This window comes from Ornithorhynchus anatinus, chromosome 17 (genome assembly GCF_004115215.2).
Source record: "Ornithorhynchus anatinus isolate Pmale09 chromosome 17, mOrnAna1.pri.v4, whole genome shotgun sequence".
In the NCBI taxonomy this organism is placed as follows: Eukaryota; Metazoa; Chordata; class Mammalia; order Monotremata; family Ornithorhynchidae; genus Ornithorhynchus; species Ornithorhynchus anatinus.
In genome coordinates this window covers 35,127,871-35,145,456 of record NC_041744.1, presented here as the reverse complement: position 1 = coordinate 35,145,456, position 17,586 = coordinate 35,127,871, and the positions used below count along the sequence as shown (strand labels likewise).

Here is a 17,586-nt window from a genome sequence, read left to right as displayed (position 1 = left end):
ATTGTTCCTATTAGCAGAGAGAGGATTTTTCCCACTGCTGTGCCAGATTGATATTTCCTTAGAAATCTGGGGTGAAGAATTCCATTTCCTGAGGAGGAAATGGCGGCCCGCAAGGAGAATCGAGGGCTACGTGATAGGTCCAGCCCTGTGCTCAAACCGTGTCTTTTGCTGGGGCATCAGGAAATCCAAATGGGATATTTCTTGTCGGAATCCACACCCCTTCTCTGGCCGAAGAGGGGTCTAATGATGGCCAGCCTGTTATTTTGCAATGTAAGCTGCCTCACCCTCAACCTCATTCATTTTTCTATTTGGTTAGTTTCACACACTTAACTCTTCAAACCACACACAACCACCTGCATCTAGATAAAGCATGGGCCTAGGAGTCAGAAAGACTTCAGTTATAATCCGCTACCTGTCTGCCATGTGACCTTGGGCCAGTCACTTCACTTCTCTAAACCTCAGTCACTACATCTGTAAAATAGGGATTGAGACTGTGAGCCCCATGTGGGACATGGATTGTATCCAAACTGATTAGCTTTATCTACCCTAATGCTTAGTATAGTGCCTGGCACATAGTAAGCACTTAACAAGTACCATTTAAGGAAATAAAAAAGGCACCTGCCTTTAGTAATAAGATCAAAAGGAACGTGAATGAATGTGAACAACAAATAAATTTCTGTTCCAAGATCTTGAATATTTCCCGCAGCCTCGATGTCCAAATGTTGGTATTTAAGAGTGCCAGGCCTGGTTAAACAGAGAATAATGTTAATTTTTTTTTCCACCGGCATTTTACTATGCAAGTTGTACTGGTATTCTGAATGCATTTCAATTATCCTGGCCAAAATAGTATTTGCACTGTATTCATGAAAATACTATCATCAACACTACAGGCATGATATTTCACAAAAGACTCTAATTGGATCTTCTGAAATTCTTGGCGGATCCACACCGTCTTCAGAAAGCAGACAGTTGTGCTGCTATTAAATTTGGTTCCCACCAATTATTTCGTGCTAACAAACGACATCTTGATCCCATTTTTCTACTTGGTACAAGCTAACCAACTCGTTCAACAGTGCACATTTTCAGAGATGACTCAAAGTCATTTTTGATACCCTTTGGTTCTCTCCTCTCCCCTCTCTGACCCTCACCAAGCAAGCATCTTTAGGCAACACTGTCTTATCCAATGACCATGATAATAAACCAAAAGAACACTTTGGCCCAAGAAATTTTCAGGGCCCTTGTCAACAGTGGGCGTTGGCATTATCTTTGACTCATCTCTTTCAACCCACATATTCAGTCATTCACAAAATCTTGTCGATTCTACTTCCATCTCACCACCCAATTTGCTCTTGTTCCATCCCATCTCTTACTACACTTGCCATTTCCCACTTCGACTAATATATTAGTCTCCTCACTCCCTGCCTCAGCCTCTCCCCTTTCCGGTCCATACCTCGCTCTGCTGCCTGGATCATTTTGCAAAAAAAATTATTTTACTTGTGTTTCCCCCCTCCTTAAGCTGCTGTATGGATCAGTTTTCTAAAATAAACCTCTATGTGTTTCCTCACTCCTTAAGCTATCTTGATAATTTTTCTAAAAAAAAAATTAAAAAAAATAAATCCTTCTGCCTGTGTTTCCCCACTACTTAAGCATCTCAGATGTTTGCTCAAGCATCTCCTCCTCCTCACCATCAGATTTAAGGCCCCGATGGTCTCTCTCCCCCTTACTTATCCTTGCTCCTCTCCCACAATCCAGCCTCCAAACTTGGCTCCTCTAAAACCTACTCATCTTCTCCGACTCTCCTCACCCACCACTGACCCTTTACAGACACCCTCACGTCTGCCTGGAATTCCCACTCCCTACACATCCGACAGACTAACATTCTCCCCATCTTCAAATCCTAACCGAAATCATGTCTCCTCCAGGAAGCCTTCCTGGACTACGTTATCATCCCTCTATTCTACTGCCCACAGCACTTGCATTCGTACTCACACTCAGTTGCTTGCTTTCCCTGAAATTGATTTTAACAACCGTCTCCCTTGTTAGACTGTAAGTTCTTTGAAGACAGGGATTGTGTCTACCAACTGCATTGTGCTCTCCCAAGCACTCAGTACAGTGCTCTGCACACAGTAAGTGCTCAATAAATCCCATTTGTTCACTGACTGACAGTGCCGGGAATTAACGATATTCAACGAGGAAGTTAGAGATGGGCTCAGGTTCCACCATGGGTTAATAGTCCAGGGGATGGCCCCCTCACCCAAATCTTCCCATCATCCTCTGGTGCCCCGGTCCAAGGCCCTGGGGGTCATCAATCTGATCCGCTATCGCATCGCTCGTGTCCTTCGGTTCTTACACTCTAAAACCTTCGCGTTTGGGTTGGCTGATTTTTAAGCTTATGCTAAGTCCCTCTGAATCCAATGTGTTGCAGCAGTAATATCCGATTCGTCTATCATCCATCACAGCTCATGGTGCCAAGGCACTATAAAATATTTACATCAGTTATACAAGCCATTTGGCCCTCTCTCCAAGTGCACACCTGTTACTCTGAGCCCTGGTGTCACGGCAATCAAACTCGTTACCTCAATCTGGGCTAGGTCTAGTGTTAAAGCAGTTTTACTGAAATCAGCCCCGGATACCACATCTTCCAGGGGTCACCTGGGGTAGGGGCAGTGGGGCCTAGTGGAAAGAGCACAGGGCTGGCAGTCGGGAGATCTGGATTCTAATTCTGGCTCCACCTCTTACCCGCTCTGTTAGGTTCAGTTCCCTCATTGGCAAAATGGAGACTAAATACATCTTTTCCCTCCTCCTTGGACTGTGAACTCCATGTGGGTCAGGAGCTGTACCTAACTGCACTACATTGTATCTACTCCAGTGCTCAGCACAGTGTAGGTGCTTAACAAATGCCACCATGATTACTTCCCTTGAGATTGAACTGCCATGTGTCTAATGCTTAACTCTCAGGACAGCTGCTCCCAAGAAACATTGCCAAAGTTGTGAGTCAAGGGGAAAGTCGACACATCTCCGGCTGGTCACATAGGGAGGTGGTGTGAAAGATCTGGGGGCAGGTTGGCCACCCATGTTTGCCAGGACCCGAAGAACAGTCCAAGAGTCGGCCTGAGGAATTTGGCACATTCCTCTTCTGGGTTCAGATTCGTTGACGTTACTGGACGCTTGAAGTTCCTGAAGCTGAGGGAACCGACTCGAGGCGGCGTGCCAGATGGGGTTGGTGGGGGGGGGGGGGGATTCAACCCTCTCTGGGAAAGTGAAATGGCCACAGGTCGGAGCAGGTTTCTCTTTTCCTCAAGTGTTTGTGGTTCTCTTCATTGTGACGCATTTATTTGTACGGTTCGAAGTTTCCAAACCTCAACATCATTCTGTCCCACCCCTTCTCTTAGGCCGAAGGGATGAGGGTCAGCCTCACCTATGCTCCTTGAGGGCAGGAGGTGTGTCTAGAAACTCTTCTGTACACTCCCGAGCCCTTAGTACAGTGTGCTGCACACAGCAAGGGCTCAGTACAAACACCGACTGATCTAATTCGATCTGTCTGCCCTTCTCCAATGGAAGCATGTTATGGCCAGGGAATGTCAGCTCATGCTGTTGTATTGTACTCTCCCAAGCACTTACTACAGTGCTCTGCACATAAGTACTCGATAAATATGACTGATTGATTGGTAGCCATGTTTAAGGGAGAGGGAAGGAGATGCACTCTCAAATACACCCAATGACCCTTTGGAAGTAGCAGGCAAATGCTACGGGTGTAAAGCAGATAAAGCAACACAATGTTATACAGAAACTTTTGCGGAAATAACGAGTGTGGCATTTGTTAAGCACTTAGTATATGCCAAGCACTCTACTAAGTGCCAGGAGAGATGCAAGTTAACAGGGCCAGACACAATCCTTGTCCCACATGGAGCTCACAGCGTGAGGGAGAATAGGTATTTAATCCCCATTTTGGAGATGAGGAAACTGAGGCCCAGAGAAGTTAAGAGACTTGACTAAGGTCACAAAGGCAGGCAAGTGGTGGAGACGGAATTAGAACCCAGGTCCTCTGCCTCCCGGGCCCGGAAGTCCACGGAATCAGAGCATTCCAGCAGGGGTTGGGTGGCACAAGGGAGGGTGAGGGGCGGGGGGAACCCGGGTCCCCTATCCCTCACTCCACAGCCATACTGCTCCTCTCCCAGAGTCTAGCTCCACTCCTGAACCCTGGACCTTGGCAACAAACACTCAGGGTGGGTGAGGGCTAATAATAATAATAATGTTGGTATTTGTTAAGCGCTCACTATGTGCAGAGCACTGTTCTAAGCGCTGGGGGAGATACAGGGTAATCAGGTTGTCCCACGTGAGGCTCACAGCTAATCCCCATTTGACAGATTAGGTAACTGAGGCACAGAGAAGTTAAGTGACTTGCCCACAGTCACACAGCTGACAGGTGGCAGAGCCGGGAGTCGAACCCATGACCTCTGACTCCGAAGCCCAGGCTCTTTCCACTGAGCCACGCTGCTTCCCCTGAGGGCTGGGGGTTTCACGTGAAATCAGTCGACTTCGGGGTGTCCACTGCTGAATCCGAGCTGGACAAATGGTCGTCCCAGCTGGGAGGCAGCGTGCGAGTCACAGTGACCCTGTTGGACAGCAGCGTTTGAAGCACTGATGGGGTGTTGGGGATGGGGGGAGGGAGGGAAAAGGGGAGAAAGGCTACCTGCTGTCCTGGGACAATCTCACCTACGGCCCACGACGATGGACCTCCTGCCGCGTGAGAGCCCCTGATTCAAATGCCATCTTTCAGCCGCCCTAGCCCACAGTCCACCGGGATGGCCATCCGGGGAGTACTCCGTGGGCCGCCTAGCCGTCCGGTCAGAGCAAAGTCTCTGGGGTCCGATGTGTGCCTGCATGCCTACGTGTGTGTGTGTGTCTGTGTGTGTACGTTTGTGAGATTCAGGACAATGGTACCGTCCCATAATTCCTCTCGTTCATCCCGCTGCAGAGGGGCTAATTCACTCGGTCCATCTTTCCATCCAAAGGGGAAAATTCTCTGACGAGTTCCCGCTCACTGCTCTGCCTGATATCGACGCATCTCCCGAACCCTAGCGCTTAAAAAGTGCTGGCATTTCCCCTTTGCCAAAGGTGCTGAAAAGAGCAGAGGCAAACAATAGGAGGGCTGATGATGAAAACAAGAGTCCCTCATTTTTCCACATTAAAAAGTTGCCCCAGGAGGGCTGACCTGTTTGTTATATGAGTTACTAGATGTTTCCTTTAAGAATCTCTTTTCTGTTTTATCCTTGAAATGTTCCTCTCATCTCTTTCCCGCTCCAATTAGCAGATCAGCAAACCAAACAGCCAAACAAAGAACAAAGAAGGAATCAATCAATCGTATTTAGTGAGCGCTTACTGTGTGCAGAGCACGGTACTGAGGGCTTGGAGTGCACGACATAACAGTAAACAGACACATTCTCTGACCACCCTGAGCCCATCTGTAGCCATGGGACAACTTCAAGGCAGCACTATTCACAGCTTGATGTACTCTTTCTGTTTTCCCTCTGGGTCCGGCAGAGCACAAAAAACAGAATGCTTCCCATGTCTCCCCCATTAGGCAATAAAGATTTGTTCAAATAATCAGATCCCGAAGACAGGGCTCGTGTCAGATGAACATCGATTTCTTCGCTAAATAAATGGACACCGGTAAATTACTAACTACCTGGGAAAGGTTGAGAGAATCACCTCGGCCGGCTCAACTGACGTAGGGGTATTTAGCCCAGGAGACAAGGCGGAGGTGATAATCATTATTATTATTATTAAGCAAGTGTGTTTCATCGGTTTGAAACGTTTGCGATGATGAGAAAGACGACAGGTGGGGCAGAATTGAACGCAAGCAATTGAAAACCTACAGACTACCAGAACGTAGGCCATTATAAATATAATTTAGGGAAATTCTATTCAAATAACTGAAGATATAGTTTATGAGAGCTAGTGAGGAAAATTTAGAACACGGTGGCACACTATCAAAGGGATTTGATAGTAAAATACTTGATCACAGACTGAACACTTTTTCCAAACAATATTCAAAGACACAATTTTACTGTCGTATTTCTTAAGTGTTTACTAGGTGCTTACTATTTACTTGAAATGCAGAACTATTCATCAGATCTGGAAGTTTCTAACCAACTTCTCGGGCAATGCACCTAAAGGGATTGTTCTCTGATTGCATATCCTATAACCGGAGATTTCATATCTCCGACAAAAAACAGTGGCTGGGACTGTTTACACAAAGGGCAGCTAATACTGGAACTTGGCAGAAACACATCAGACCCTGTGTGAGAAATCACAAACTTGCCAGGCAAACAGAAAGGCTGCCTTTCCATATTAACTCTAGCACAAAGCTTGAGACTAAATAAGCAGAGACCAGGGAAGGCAAATATTAACTCTTGTGATGTTAGGAGTCCGAATTTCAAAACGTAGTTGGCTAATGTAGAGTGGATCTTGATATTAACCCATGCCGGCCCTTACCAAGCCCGACGTAAGCGCAGAGGGACGATATCTAAACGAGAGCAATATAGATTAAAAAGCAGGCTCCTTTTTTTCGTTTTACTGGTGGCAAATTTCCAAATCGGTTTTAGAGCAATTTCAAAAAGAGGAGGAGAACCACAGCTGAACAGCAGGTTTAGCAAATGGCTACTCTCCTGAGAAAGTTCAACTGGTAATTTTCCCCAGGCAGCACCCTCTACCACAATGGCTTTGGTTACATTGAGAAAACACGGGTTTCTGAAGATAGTTTTTGCATAGAAAAATCCCTTTTTTTTTTTTTTGGCCTGAATCGGCACACAGCAAGCCTAATTTTTTTTAACAGCATTTGGTAAGTGCTTACTATGTGTCAAACACTGTTATAAGCGCTGGGGTAGATGCAAGTTAGATTGGACACAGATCCTGTCCCACATGGGGGGGGGTCACAGTCTTAATCCCCATTTTACAGAGCCAGAGGACCTGGGTTCTAATCCCAGCTCCAACACTTGTGTGCTGTGTGACCGTGGGAAAGTCACTTCCGTCTCTGTGCCTCGGTTCCCTCATCTGCAGAACGGAGATGAGACCGGGATCCCCATATGGGATGTGGACTGTGTTCAACTATTGTGGTCAAGCAAACCAACTCTGTCATACTGTACTCTCCCAAATGCTAGCGCAGTGCTCTGCACACCACAGGTGCTCAATAAATACAATTGATTGACTGACTGATGTTAAATACCATTAAAAAAAAAAACAACCAAGCCAGCACTGCCAAACTATTACCTCTTCTTCAACGTTGGCTGAGAACATGGGTGACCTGCTCACCTCACTGGCTAGTTAATTCTGGGCTTTTCCATGCCAAACTTGTTTGCCCTCATCCCTCCGTTGTTCCGGATAGCCTTAGGGCAACCCTCCTCCAGCTGAGACAATCTAGAAGGGTTAGCAGGAGAACAGAGCCATAGCATCACAAGACCATTTACAGTGGACTGCAATTTTTTTTTTACTCTCGTCCTTTCCTCTCAAGTACCCTGAAACGTTGCTATCCAGTTCAGCCCTCTGGCGTGAAGGGCATCCAATACAGTCCTCTGAACACAGGGATGGCCCAGTAGCGCCCGCTGGATTTGGTGATCCCTCAGTACAGCCTTCTAAATATACCAGGTGCCCAGTGGAGCCCCTGAACATGCCAGATGCATGTTCAAGAACAGAGGGCACCCAGGGGAGTGTCCAATACAGGTGTCAGAATATGGCAGGTGTTCATTACAGCCCTTAGAACAAGGAGTCCTGCACAGCCCCCCCGAATATGGCTGGGGTTCAGTTCAGCCCTCCAAAAACAGCGGACACCCAATACAGCTGTCCAAAAATGGCAGAAGTTCAATACAGTCCTCCAAAAACAGAGGGTATCCAATACAGCTCTCGGAAAACGCGGGGAACCCAGTACATCCCTCAGAACGTGGCATGAGCTCAGTTGAGCTCTCCCAAAATGGTGACGCCCAATACAATCCTCTGAAAACAGCAGATGCCCGTAAAGCCCCCTGAACGCAGGGGGCATCCAATATAGCCCTTAGAACATGGTGGACGCCCAGGTCAGCCCTCTGAAAACATGGGGCAGCCAATAGAGTCCTTGCACCCTGTACAATTCCAGGTCTCTGTCAAGATCTGAAAGCTTCCAGGGGAGATCGAAAGGCCCAAAATGGCAGCTCTCTAGCCAACTAACGCTTTGAAGCCTATTACCCTCCCAGGCTCCATCTCTCCTAAAATCACCAGCCTCTCGTGGCCCCCAAATTCGACTGGAAAAGTTGCCACCTAAAATGATGACCCCTCTGAAATGGGATTTTATTTTTTAACGTTCTTAGTTAAGCGCTTACTATGTGTCAAGCACCGCTCTAAGCGCTGGACGGATACAAACTAATCAGAATAGACACAGTCCCTGTCCCACAAGAGACTCCTGGTCAAAGCAGGAGGAAGATGAGAAAACTGAGACTCAGAGAAGTGACTTGCCCAAGGTCCACCGGCTCCCAGCCCCATGCTCTACCCACTGGCCACATGGCTTCTTGGGGATGTTCTGCAGCTGTCAAGGAACAAGAAGGAAGGCCCAGGTTGCTCACTCAAATTTCCACGTAACCTAATTTGGACCCGAAGATTCTGATGAACGTGTCATCAGGCGGGGAGAGAATGAGCCAAAACCTGGCTGACATTCAGCTTTGCATAAATCAATGAGAATTTGGGCACGGAAGAGCTTGGTGAGCCACTTGGGACTTATTAAAGTTTACAGCTATTCGTAGCCCGGATCTGATTTTGTAATATCAATGACCATCGTCCCGTCCTGCCTTCTGCCGGGGTTCAGGAGTCCCGAGGGCCCCGAGGCAGCAGAGCAGGCGATGGCCACTGCTCGAACAAGCGTCCGCTTGTCCTTGACCCAGCCAGTTTCTCAGAATTCACTGAGGTGGCTCGGTCCGGATTCTTAACATTTCACAGGTTCTCGCTGTCTCTCTTCGGCGACTCAAAAGTGTCCTTCTTGCTGTTAGAATTTGGGGCCCCATCTCAAGAGTTTATGCAAAGAAGGATAAATACATGATCTTTGCATTTCAAAATTATGTCTGCCTCCTATAAAAAAAGTCCATCTAATGAAATAGGAGTCAAGTCTAGACTGTGAGCTCGTTGTGGGAAGGGAATGATGATGATGGTATTTGTTAAGAGCTTACTACCTATCAAGCACTGTTCTAAGCGCTGGGGTAGATACGAGGTCATTAGGTTGTCCCACATGGGACTCATAATCTTAATCCTCATTTTACAGAAGAGGTAACTGAGGCACAGAGAAGTGGCCCGCTCAAGGTCACACAGCAGACAAGTGGCAGAGCTGGGATTAGAACCCACGTCCTCTCACTCCCAAGCCCGTGGCTCTTCCAACTAAGCCACACTGCTTCTCCAGACAAGCTGTGCTGATGTTTTACTGTACTCTACCAAGTGCTTAGTACAGTGCTTTACACATAGTAAGCGCTCAATAAATACAATTAATAATAAGTAAGTCTTAGATGTCTTTTCCACTCCTTTCTGCATCACTCTCGATTTAGATTTGCTTCCTTTTTTATCCCTCTCAGCACCTGTGCCAATCCATAATTTGATTGATATTAATGTCTCTCTCCCGCTCTGGACCGTAGGTTCGTTTTGAGCAGGGAACGTGTCTACCTAATCTCTCCATTCATTCATTCAATCATTCAATCGTATTTATTAAGTGCTTACTGTGTGCAGAGCACTGTACTTAGCCACGGGGAGTGTACAATATAACAACAAACCGACACATTCCCTGCCCACAATGACTGCAATTGCTCAGTACAGTGCTCTGCACACAGTAAGCACTCAATAAATACGCTTGATGGATTCACACTCTTAGATATCAGAGAGCCGGGCAAAAGTGATGTTTCAAAATAATTAATCACATTAACTGAATGCTGACTGTGTGCAGAGCACTGTTCTAGGTGCTTGGGAGAGTTAAATCCAAAAGACTTCGATACATATACGTTCCCTTCCCACAAGAAGTCTAGAAGGGAAAACAGAAATCAATACAAATAAATTACAGATATGTACTTAAATGCCGTGGGGCTGAGGTAGAGGGTACAAATCCAAATCTGAGGGATGGAATCTTTACAAGTTATAATGTGGAAATGCACCGTGACCGTTCAACAAAAAAGACCTTTTATTAAGAGGTGTGTCGGAAAGATTCTCTTTCCCACCGTACTTAGTTTGGAAGATTTTTATCCACATTTTCCCCACCATAGATTCCTCTCTGTACACTACTGATTTTAAGGGAAAAAAACTATAAAAAATAATTGGTGAATGCAACGCTCAGCTTTCAAATACAGGAAACGTAGCCCAGGATAAATTAGCATTGGACTTCCACTTCCTAAAACTAAGGGAAGAAATTAAATTCTGGATTGCCCTGGCTGATGCGATACAAAACGGATAGAAATAGTATGACTGCATGAGCCTTTTATACCTCTCTACCCTCCACAAAACTAAACAATTCTTTTAAATAATCAAACAGCAATTTTTAACTCAGGCAATGTCATTCAGACAGCAGCTTGGCCTAGTGGCAAAAAGCCCAGTTCACAGAGCTGAGAGATCCGAGTTCTAGACTTAGTTCGGCCACTGATGCTGTGCGTTCTTGGGAAAGTTACTTAACCTCTCTGTACTTCCATGATCTAAGCTATAAAATGGGGCTAAAGCACCTGTCTCTACCTCAGAGGGATGGAGTGAGAATAAAGTTGGGGATGACTGATGTTAAAATCACCTTGAAAATGCAGTATACTGTTTCATTATCTTCAAGCTGTTAATCTAAAATGAGCAGAGAGGAGGATGTCGGTGTTGTTGAGGGCTGAAAAAGGGGAAAGAAACTTGTCTTGGCAAACCGGTAGAATAAGTTTCTTGGGATATGGAAATCATCTAAAATATGTTCCCTTACTTGGCAGAGGGCTGGCTATATTGGGAGAAAGATACACCTCTGGGTTGGTATTCAGCATCGGAGTGGAGCCTTTTAAATCACTTTGATGGGAGAAAAATGAGCCTTGACAATTTACTGGTAGACTCTCGGCTCTTTCAGACGTCTCAGATCAAGAAGATTACAATTACTGTATTTCGAATCTTCAGAGGGCCAGGGTCTATATCTATGTCTAATTCGCCCCTGTGCATTCTTCCAGTGCTTAGTAGTGCTCTGCACACGGTAGATGGTTAATAAATACTATTACTACTAATTATCAGCCATGTGCCATAGAGAGAGAGCTGGTTTCACAGGATTATTGGGATTGAAAACCCGAGAAAAATTCATGGGACCGCCAGATACTTCCAAAGACACTTAGAACTTGATCAATCAATCAGGGGTATTTATCTGAGCACTTACTATGGGCAGAGCACTGAACTAGGAGAGTACAACAGAAATAACGATTGATTGACTGAATTAGTAGATAATTTCCCTACCCATAACCAGTTTACACTTAGTCACAGATGTATAGTTTATTGCATAATAACCACATAATAAAATTAAATAATCATGGCATTTGGTAAGTTCTGGCTACGTTCCAGGCCCTGTTCTAAGTCCTGGGGTAGATATATGATAATCGGGTCAGAAACAGTTTCTGTCTCACATGGGTCTCACAGTCTTAGTGGAAAGAGGAACAGGCACTGAATGTCCATTTTACAGGTGAGGAAACTGAGGTACAGAGAAATTCAGTGACTTGCCCAAGGTCACGCAGCAGGCACCCAAGCTCCGTGACTCCTAGTACAATGTTCTGCACATAGTAAGCACTCAATAAATATGATCAATTGATGGACTGGCTCTGAGCCTACACGCGGGACATTCAGCAAGGCTACAGATGAATCCCAGCAGGCAGAAAGAGGATCCGGAAAGTCAACTGAAGTTCCTCTAAAAGACACCATCCAGTTTGTCAATTTGGCTCTCGTTCCCCAGGGAATTCTGGGGAAAGTAGGTCTCTTGCAGCTTATGCTCTAAGAATAAGATTCCTGCTTTTCCCTTCAGTCTATAAATGCTCAGTTCTGCTTCCAGTAGAAAAGCAGCATGGCCTAATGGAAAGAGCACAGGCCTAGGAGTCAAAAGACCTGGGTTCTAATCTCAATTCCACCACTTGTCTGCTGTGTGACCCTAAGTTACTTAACTTCTCCGAGCCTCAGTTACGTGACTTACAAAATGAGGATTAAGGGTGTGAACCCTATGTGTGACAAGACTGTGCCACTCTCATTCTCTTGTATCTACCCCAGTTCTTAGAAGAGTATCTGGCATATGGTAATAATAATAATAACCATGGTATTTGTTAAGTGCTTACTATGTTCCAAGCAATGTTCTAGGCGCTATGGTAGATACAAGGTAATCAGGTTGTCCCAGGTGGGGCTCACAGTCTTAATCCTTATTTTACAGATGAGGTGACTGAGGCACAGAGTAAGCAATTAGCCATTACCATAAAAAACAACAACACCCAATTTAGGGACCTGAACTTTGTCACAATTAGGCTCTACCTACATTTCTCTTACCTGAGTTCTGGTTTACTGTTTTGCCTTTCCACTTCAAATCAATGATTCCTGCCCAAAGTCAACTTTGCTCCTAGGCAGGGGATGTTAACCCAAATCTTCTGAAATCTGATGGCGGGAAGAATCCCCGGGAAGAAGCAGCAAGGCCTAGTGGATAGAGCGGGTCATGGGTTCTAATTCCAGCTCCACTTATTGTCTGCTTTGTGGCCTTGGGCAAGTCACTTCACTTCTCTGTGCCTCACTTACCTCATCTGTAAAATGAGGGTTGAGACTGTCAGCCCCACGTGAGACCGGGACGGTGTCCAACCCAATTTGCTTATATCCATCCCAGCGTTTAGTACAGTGCCTGGCACTTAGCAGGTGCCTACAAAATACCATAATTATCATTATTGTTAATTCATGGATGGAAGAAAGCCTTCCAAGTTTTTTTCTTCAGGCCCTTAAAAAGGATGCCCTTGTAGTTTGACATATTTGGGGCTTCTTTATATGTGTTCTAAATTTAGCTTCTCCAGCTCTCCTCCTTTACCCCTAACCACCTCCCAGGTTTTGATTTTCTAACGTGAGGGATGATTTCCCTGACATTACCCTATAGAATCCTACAGGTGTCATCAGACTGCAAAGGTGCAGGCTGACATGAGGCAGTACTCTAAGGGGACATTAAGGCCTAGGGTTACTGCCCTCTAACTCCTCCACAGTGCACTTGCTCAGAGGGAATACACAACTGCCGCCGGATCGTTACCGAAAACCCCCATCTTCTTTATCCTCTTGAGTTGACAGACTGAAATGACTCTGAAATCAACCAAACAAGAAAATCCATATTGAATGAGGGTCAAAGATTATGGCCCTCCCCTAAAATGGTATCCAAGGGAAAGAAAGACGAGGCTAAAAGAATTAGAAAAGCAGTGATGGGCCATTTCTCTATCCAAAATATTCTCTCTCCCAAAGAAAAACATCAGCTAATTAGGACAGATCTCTTGCAAGACATCGAATTAATCAACAGTCCATTTCACGAACAGAGGAGACATTTGAAGCACTAGGAAACTAATTAATCTGATATCACCAAAGCTGGACCTCTCCTTTCAGGTAAAATCGCAGGTTGAGTTTCCAAGAATATCGAAACATTTACACGTCTTAAAACTCATTTTTAAGCTAAACCTCGGCTGGAAATATTTCCGAATGGCTTGGAGTATAAAAGTGTTTCAGAAAACCCTCGTTTGGCAGATGATGCTTCCATAGCAACCGTTAACCTTTGCTAGACCCTAACCCCACCCAAAATGCGAAAAAGCGGTCTGTCATTGTCAGATAAGTAGTGAACGGGAAGGAAAATCCATAATGAAATGTTTCCAGAGTCAAAAACATCCTCTAAAATTAGAATGAATTGGTCTAAAACAAACTGAAAGGTCTAGTGAACCAGAAAATATCGGTCAGCTAAAGGGTGGTGCTGAGGACTCCGATATTTTGATTCTAATGTTCCCAGAGGCTCACTACATCGCGACTCCTCTTGGACCCGGCATACCCTAGCAAAACTCCCGCTTCAGATAACAAGGAACAAAATCTATCTTGCTCCATTTTCTACTGCCGCCTCACGGCCGGATGGTCGATGGCTTCTACCCTCGCCCATGACCGGAATCGGCTTAGTCACCACCACTGCTTTGGGGTTGGAAATCCCAGATTCTGGGTCTGCCTAGAGTGAGTGAGGGGCCGTCTCCAAATTAGGTTGGAAAGCGAGGTGAGAAGGAAAGCGAGAAGTAGACTGAGATAGAAGAGGAAGATCGATCCATCAAGCAGTTGCATTTATTGAGCGCTCACTGGGGGCGGAGCGCTGTAGTACGCACTTGGAAGAGTGCAATATAACAGAGTTGGTAGACACATTCCCTGCCCCAAAATGAGCTTATAGAGGGAAGAGGAAAAGAGGAGATTAGGGGGTGGGGGAGAGAGGGCAAGTGGAGGAAAAGGAGATGGAGGCAGAAGAAATAGGGAGAACAGAGAAAGACAGGGAAAATAGAAAGCTGAGGGAGAGAGGAGGAGGAAGCAGAGGATGTTTCCTGTTCATTTGCCACCAGGAGAAGTCAGAACGTGGGCTCAGAGGGAGATGGAGAATGATAATAATGGTAATCGTGGTATTTGTTAAACACTTACTATTTCCAGGCATTGTTCTACAGATACAAGATAACTGGGTTGGACACAATCCCTGTCCCACAGAGCGCTCACAGTCTTAATCCCCATTTTACAGATGAGGCAACTGAGGCATAGAGAAGTGACTTATCCAAGGTCACACAGCAAACAAGTGGAAGAGCCGTGATTAGAACCTAGGTCCTTCTGACTCCCAGGCCCATGCTCTATCCACCACACCATACTGGACAGGTCTGGTTCTGCTTAACAAATACCATAATGATAGTGATTATTATTATTATTATTAAGCGCAGAATATTGTCCTAGGCACTTGGGAGGGGGGTGGGGGGGAGGGGGTCGAGGCACACAATAGAGTATAAAGCCTTAATCCCTCACCTCAAGGAATTAACAATACAGAGTGGGGAAAGATCTCACCATAACAAAGAAAATGCTGTTTTACTCAATATATCATCCCATCCAACATTTACCCAATTAATTAATTCCTGTGGTTAGGTATGCAAGGCCAATTAGAGCAATCACATCTAGGAGACCAAAAACAGTTTAGGCCAATGCAACGTGCAATCTAGAAAATTAATTGGCTCGAGAAATATACCACCAGAAAAGAAATAAAACTTGCTTTTGGCTGGCTAATTGGAATAAGGGAATTTACACAGCCTCATCTGAGTTCAGTTCGGAATTCAAGCTTGGAGAGCTATTACTAAACTATTTTATGTCTTGGAGTCAGAATTTGGAAAACTTGAAAAAAACCTAAACTTCGCTGCAAGAGAAGAGTGATTTTTTTTTTATGATATTTGTTAAGTGCTTACTATGTGCCAGACACTGTACTAATTTGCTGGGATAGACACAAGCTAATCGGGTTGGACATAGTCCATATCCCACATGGGGCTCACAGTCTTAAACCCCATTTCACAGATGAGGTAACTGAGGCCCAGAGAAGTTAAATGACTTGCACAAGATTACAACACTGGACAAGAGGCAGAGTCAGGATTAGAACCCATGTCCTTCTGACTCTCAAGCTCATGCTCTATCCACTTGGCCACACTGCTCCTGTGATTCTAGCATCATGAATACCAACGGTCCTAAAGAATGCAAAGACCAAGAGTTACTGTGCATGAAGATCTTAAATTTCCAGGTATGATTTTCCACTAGGAAAGCAGCACGGCCTAGAGGAAAGATCTTGGGACTGGAGGTAAGAGGACCTGGGTTCTATTCCTGGCTCTGGGACTTCCCTGCTCTATGACTTTAGGAAAATCACTTGTCACCTCAGTTTTCTCAACTTTAAAATGGGGGTTTCAGTACCTGGTCTCACTGCTATTTGAACTCTGAGCCTCATGTGGGTCAAGGGACTGTGGCCAACCTGATTAATTTGGTCCATTTAGACTGTGAGCCCGTCACCGGGCAGGGATTGTCTCCATCTGTTGCCAAATTGTACATTCCAAGCGCTTAGGACAGTGCTCTGCACATAGTAAGCGCTCAATAAATACTACTGAATCTACCCCAGAGCTTAGAACTATACACGTAGTAAGTGCTTAGCAAATATAATGATAATAATAGCAACACATTTCATTCAGAAACATTTGATTTATTTGGAATCTACCATCAGTATATCTGATAGGGATCTGAAAGAGATTAGCTCATTGTGGGAAGGGAACATGTCTACAGACTCTGTTATACTGTACTCTCCGAGGTGCTTATTATAGTGCTCTGCACAGAGTAAATGCTCAATATGTACGATGGATTGATCGATAATGTTGGTGTCTGCGTTTTTCCCATTCAGGGAACAAAGGATCCAAGGATTCTGTAAATAGTGACCCATTTGAAATAATAATAATAATTATGGTATTTGTTAAACACTTACTATATGCCAGGCACTGGGGTAGATAGAAGGTAGTCGGGTTGTCCCGGGTGGGGATCACAGTCAACCTCATTTTACAGATGAGGTAACTGGCACAGAGAAGTTAAGTGACTTGTCCAAAGTCACACAGCTGGTAAGTGGAGGAGCCGGGATTAGAACCCAAGACCTCTGTCTCCCAAGCCAGTGCTCTTTCCAATAAGCCACGCTGCTTCTCAAAAGAGAAGCACTTTAAACGTGGCTTGCTTTAGTAAGTGGATCGACTTGTCTTCCAATTTTATTCATTCATTTAATATTTATTGAGCACTTACAGCGTGCAGAGCACTCGGGACTAAGCACTTGGGAGAGTATAATATGACAATAAACAGACACATTCCTTGTCCACAACGAGCTCACAGTCTAGAGGCGGGGGCAGATATCAATATAAATAATTACCGATATGTACACGAGTACTGCGGGGCTGGGTTTTGGGGGTGAATACAGGGAGCAAGTCAGGGTGACGAAGAAGAGAGTGGGAGAAGAGGAAAGGAGGGCCGATTCAGGGCATTTCAGTTCTGGGCCATCAAAGAATATGTCTTAAGTAAATTTACTATTAGCTTATTTAGAGGGGGCGGAGGCCACTAGTTAGCATCCAAGGAGGATTTCTCTAGGCCGAAGAACTGTGACACGGTAACTAACTTCGCGGAGCCTCCTTCACTGAAGAAGTAAAACTCGTTCTGCTACCTCAGCAGCGAGCGAGGAGGCAAGGTAAGGAAGGCCACAAGCTGGCCCAGGAACAGAGCATGGCTGTAACGAGGCACCGAACTTAAGGCAATTGAAAGTCCGCCAGGCACAGAGACTCCAGGGCGAGACAATTCCCTCGGGTTTCTTTCCGGGGAAAGTGGCTACGATTCAACCGCGCACACTGACTGGGAAGAGAGAGAGCACCCGGCAGCGTTCTAAACCACGAGCGAGGGGGAAGGTTAACACCACTGGCTTGGGAGGAAATGGAAGTCAGCGTGAGAGCCAAAAAGCTATTTCACAGTCCCCGCCAGGGCGCTGATGTGCCTGTGATGGAGAGACCCAGTTGGGATACT

General features: G+C 45.5%; 1 protein-coding gene across 5 annotated transcripts in view; it reads right to left on the bottom strand.

Moving 5' to 3' along the window:
- ALCAM (activated leukocyte cell adhesion molecule) overlaps positions 1–17,586 on the bottom strand; it is a 171,555-nt gene that overhangs the window by 48,218 nt on the left and 105,751 nt on the right. The gene's annotated exons all lie outside the window — the stretch shown is intronic.